Here is a 6193-nt window from a genome sequence, read left to right on the forward strand (position 1 = left end):
TATATATATATATATATATATCTTTTATCCTGAAAAATTTTGGTTTCTAATGACATTAATTATTTACTCTATCCTGTTATATACATATTATGGTTTCAAAATAACAATACCAATATTAATACTAGCAACATGATTAAGATGTCTTTGCAGATATTTTTGTCCTAAGGATGTATTTAACTAAGAATGTATTTTCAAATTACATGTGTTTTAAAGTCACATGAAATAATCCTCCTCTACGTTACTAAGACACAAATCCACAGAATTTGTTTATTTTGCTTATTTTGTTTCCAATGTTAATGGGTTGCCTTATTTGTTGTTGTTTTCTTCATTTTTATCTCATTTTGTTTTAGGATTGGGTAAAAACATTTTACATGGCCCCAAGGTCAAACTATCAAAAAAACTACATTTAGAGAAGTCTACCATCCGCTCTTATCCCCACCATCCTGTTACTACCTCCTCACTCCTCACCTGAATACTATCTACAATAGGTTTTTGTTTATCCTTTCATTGTTTTATTAATATTACATTTCACCACATTCTTAGATAAAAGGTAGCGTATTATAAACACTGTTCTGCCTTTGACTTTTTTCATCTAATTATAGCCATAGTAGGATATAGAGATCATCTTTTTTTTTTTAACACTTCATGGTGTTACATTGTACGGATTTACTATACATACTTTATTTCAAATAGTCTCTTATTGTTGAACATTTGAGTTATTTTCTATTTCGCAATTACAAACAGGGCTACTATGAATTGTTTTAGGCGTATGTCATTCCATAATTTAGGAAAGATTCCTTGAAGTGGGATTGCCAGATCAAAGCATAAATGCTTATACAATATTACTAGATATGGACTAGTTCCTTCCACCAGGATTGTACTCCCATCAGCAAAGTATGGGAGTGCCTAATTTCTCCACAACCACAGCCCTGACAACAAAATTGAACTGTTGCAGTCTTGGATCTTTGCCAATTTGATAGGTGAGAAATGGTGTTTTGATGTAGTTTTAATTTCCATCTCTCTTATTATAAGCAAAGTTAAGTATCTTTTCGTATCTTTAAGTGCCATTTGCATTTCTTTTCTTGTGAACTATATACATATTTCTTGTCCAGTTTCATAAGGTTTTGCTTTCTTCTCAATTTATAGAATTTTTTTAGATATTAGAGATAGTAACCCTTTTCCTCTGAGGGAAGTTGTAATTATTTCTCCAGATGTCACTTGTATTTTTACTTCATGTTTAGTGGCTTTCTGCCATGCAGAACTTTTTAAAATTAGCCACCAAAGTTATTGAAATTTTTCCTTACTTTAGGAAATTTTCCCTCACATGTTATGAAGGAATCACCCATGCTTTCTTTTCATATTTGTACAGTTTCGTTTCTTACATTTAGATCTTTTATTCATTTAGAATTTACCCTGGTATACTCATACAGTATACAGATGAATTCATTTTTATCTTTTTCCTTTGGCTACCTAGTTGTTCCAACATCACTTTTTTAAGTCTATATTTCTCCACTGATTTCAAATGCTGCTTTTATCATGGTCTGAATTTCCAAGTGCAATTAGGTTTATTTCTGGATTTTCTGTTTGGTTCCAGTAGTTTGTTTATTCACTTGTCAATATAATTTTCTTCTAATTATAGACTTTGTAATATGTTTCAACATCTGGTCTAAGATCTAGGCCCCACTCATTGTTTTTCTTTTTAAAAGTTTTCCAGGCAATTTATGTTTAATTGCTTTTCCAAATGAAATATATAATCAATTTGTTCAGCTTCAAGAAAAAAAAACGTGATAATATACAGTATTATCAGAATAGATTTTACAATATTGAGTCTCTTCCTATCTAAATTCATGGTATGACTTACTACTTGCTCATGTCTACTTTTGTGTCATTCATGTATATATTATAGTTTCTTCATATATATTCTGGTCGTCTCTTATTAGATTTATGCCTAGGTACTTTTATAGTTATTTTTGTTGCAATTATAAAAGGGGTCTTTAATCTTCCAACCAGTTATCATTTTTAAATATGAAAGCTCTTGCTTTCTATATATTAATTTTATAACCTGTTACTTTACTAAATACTCTGGTAGGTTTTTTTTAATGTTTGTTGTTGTTTTCCAGACATATAATAATATAATCTGAAATAATATAATTTTACTTCTTTCTAATTCGTATGCCTCTCTCTAGAGGAGCTGGATTTTAAAATGGTTTTAAATAATTATGATGATATTGGCCATCCTTGTCTTATTCCTGCCTCAGGCAGGTGTTTTCTCATTAAATAAGATGCTGGCTTTAGGAATGAGATACATATAATTTTCTGATGCATTTTTTTTTTAATTTTAATTGGGGAATCGGGGAAGGGGAACAGACAAGTTGCTGTCCTTTTGTTCTTCAGTCTAGTTGTGGAGGACGTTGCTTCAGTGGCCCATGTTGGTATTATCATTGCACTCTTCCTGGGTGAGGCAGTCGCTCGCTGGCCATTGGACAGCCGCTCACGACAGATCTCAGCAGCTCACAAAAGCACATGCCAGCTGCCCCGCCAGTCCTTACTGCAGCCTACACTGTCACAGTCGACTCACAGCAACCCAGCTCTAGGTCGAGCTGTTGTTCACCATCTTAGCTGTAGAGGGTGCAGTGTCACTGGCCCACATGTGAGATCCGAACCGGGGCCCTGCTGCTCAGAGTTGGTGTCCCAAACCAAACTTAACCAACGCACCACTCGGGCAGCCCTCTGCATTTTTAATTCCTGGTAAGTCCATCACTCTTTCCCCATTGAAGCTGAGATGATACTTCAGGAATAGAGCAGAAATCACCAAGAATGATGATGGTTGCTTTTCAAATTTTAATGTACATGCAAATCACCAGTGGATCCTGTTTAAGGGCAGATTCTAACTCAACAGGTTTGGGTTGGGGGCTGAGAGTCTGTATTTTTAATAAACTCCCAGGTAAGCTGAGATGCTACTGATCAAAGGGAACCACACTTTAAGTAGCAAAGATCTAAAGCAAGGAAATCATCTTCTAGCTTTAATTTTCAAAATACACCTTAAAATTAATTCAAAGAAAAGGAAATCATCATGAAAATTCTGATTTTCAATTTTAAGAGCCAAACACTTAAGGGAGGATTAGGGATTTGTTTACTTCTTTGTTTTATTTTGTTTGTTTTAGGTGATTTCCCAGTGCTGGTATTTTAACTCTCTGTGAACCAAGCCTGAAGGACAAGGGCAGGTGTTTGCTCAGAAGCCACAGAGTAGGAAGATGCAGGATATGACAAAAGGTGGCTTCCTGCCACATAGGAAGAGGAAGCAAGTCCTTTCGGCAGCTGTGGGGAGGAGTCTGAGGAGACAGAGTTGAAACATGTAGTTCCTGCAGCCCCAGTTAGAAAACATGCTCGGGCAGCGGGTAGAAAGGCACAGCACCTATAGCTAACAATATTATATTGTATGCTTAAAATTTTTCTAAGAGGGTAGGTTTTATATTAAAGTGCTCTTATCCAAAATAGTAACAACAATAAATAAGAGGGCATCAGGAAACTTTTGTGGATGATGGATAAGTTCATGGCATAAATTGTGGTTTGTTTGTTTTTTAATTGTAAAAATTATAAGTATTATATTATAGGTATTATAAGAAAATATACACTCGATTTTGAAAGCTTAGTATGAGAAAGAATGTATACTATCTCTGATCATTTTTAAATATGGATTACATGTTCAAACGTTAATATTTGGATAGACATATGGTTAAATAAAATAGTAGAATTATAGTTTTTAAAAAAATACTGTGTGTGAAAGCATCTAGGACTATATTTAACATATGACAGCCACTCAAAAATGTTCTGTTTCTTCCCCAGCATTACAACTATTGGTTAGTCAATTAGCCTCTCTGAGCTTCAGCCTCCTCATCTCCAAAACTGAAATACTTTCCCAGTTGTACTAAGTACCAAATGAAAAAGATTCCAAGGCACTCTGCAAATTGCAACGCATTATTCAAATCTTAGTTATTGATAATGGTAAGGACCATTTGGCATTTTTGGCTTCTCAGAATATAATTCCTCATTCTATTTGGGGGAAACCCCATGCTAGGTGGGGAGCAGGGCCCACCCCACTATGGAAGCTAAAAGGGAATATTCCCTGACTCTTGGCAGGGAGAGCAGACCCTAGCAGAGGTTCCTGCCTGGACTTTGAAACTTAATGGAGAAACCAAAGGCACAGGGTCAGATTCATCACAGCAGCTGTGGTGGCTTAGAGCACAGCGTTTTGATGGCACATATGCAGGGTGGTGCTGCCAGCAGCGGCGGTGTCCAGTGGCAACTGTGCCAGTGGCATTATCCTAAACAGAGGCAGCCTGTGGCAGGATCTTGGCTGTGCCTCATCTTGCTTGGAACCTGCTTGGAGTCTGGCTCCCCAACCTTCCCTTGGAATCATTTTGCACTTAGGATATGCAGAGGCCATTTCCATTTTCATAATTTAAAAACCCTGATTAGCACACATACCATCCCATAAAAGATTTAATGCCTGAACCCAAGGAGCCATTATAGAGTCTGGATTAAATATTTAAATTGCCAATGATAGAATAATTTATACATAGTCATTTAGTATATGTTGGCTAAAACCCAGAATAATCAGATCTTTTTATCGGTTTGTTGGAAAAGTCATGACGCATGTTGGCAACAGATGGCACTAGTTCACCTTTGGAAGTACAAGAGTCATTCGCATTTATGTTATTGCTATGTCATTTGACAGCTGAAAGTTCCAGCTTCATTCTAAAAAAAAAAAATGGAGCGATTTGGGGGTTGAGTTTTGGAGATTTTACAAGCTGAAGATAGAAGACTAAACTTTGCATTTTTGCCATATTTTACTATTTTACTTCCATAAAGGGAAGAACACGCATCAAGCTTGTGAAAAGTTGCATAAAGTTCACAGTGACAATGCTCTACAAAAGGTCAGTGCTGGGCCAGCCGAGTGGCGTGCTGGTTAAGCATTAGGCTTGGGACGCCAGCTCTGAGCAACAGGGCTGCCGTTTGGATCCCACATGAGGGCCAGTGACGCTGTGCCCTCTACAGCTAAGATGGTGAATAACAGCTTGACCTGGAGCTGGGCTGCCGGCAGCAGCCCCTGCTGCAGGGGGCTTCTCTGAGCTACAGTGAGTGGCTGGCAGCCAGCATGAGCGGCCGGCAGCCCCTGTGAGTGGTCATCCAATGGCCAGCGAGCAACTGCCTTAACGGGAAGAGCGCAATGATCACAATACCAACATGGGCCATTGAAGTGACATCCTCCACAACTAGACTGAAGAACAAAAGGACAGCAACTTGTCTGTTCCCCTCCCCCAATTCCCCAATAAAATCTTTAAAAAAAATGGTCAGTGCCAACAATGGTTCACAAAATTCCATGCTGGTGATTTTGATCTCAACGACGCTCCTCGGTCAGGGAGGCCCACTGAGGTTGATGAGGACAAAATAAAGGCATTGATTGAGTCACACCCATGTTACACAACACAAGAGCTTGCAGAAACATTGAACATCCATCATTTAAGTGTTCACAACCACCTGAAGGATACATAAGCAAGCTCGATATTTGGTTTCCACATGAACTCAAAGAAGTTCATTTGACTAAATGTGAGGAAAACGATCCTTTTTTGAAGTGACTGATAACTGGTGATGAGAAGTGGATTGTTTACAACAATGTGGTGCACAATCAGTCTTGGTCCCAATGTGATGATTCACCTCAAACGACATTGAAAGCAGACATTCATCAGAGGAAGGTTATGCTCTCAGTGTGGTGGGATTTTAAAGGTCTCGTGTTTTTTGAGCTCCTACCAAGGAACCAAACAATCAATTCAAATGTGTACTGTGGGCAATTGGACAGTTTGAATGAAACCATTATCTAGAAATGTTCAGAGCTCGTTAATCGTAAAGGAGTTGTGTTCCATCGCGACAACACAAGACCACACACAAGTTTGATCACCTGTCAAAAATTATTGGAGCTTGGGTGGAATGTGTTGCCACACCCACCATACTCGCCTGACCTTGAGCCATCAGACTTCCACTTGTTCCACTCTCTTCAAAACTCCTTGCGTGGTATAACATTCAATTCAGATGAGGCTGTAAATCAGTACCTTGTTCAGTTTTTTGCAAATAAAGACAGGTCCTTCTATGAATGAGGAATTATAAAGGTCACTGAAAGATGGCAAAAGGTTAT

Source organism: Hipposideros armiger, unplaced genomic scaffold (assembly GCF_001890085.2).
Source record: "Hipposideros armiger isolate ML-2016 unplaced genomic scaffold, ASM189008v1 scaffold_194, whole genome shotgun sequence".
In the NCBI taxonomy this organism is placed as follows: Eukaryota; Metazoa; Chordata; class Mammalia; order Chiroptera; family Hipposideridae; genus Hipposideros; species Hipposideros armiger.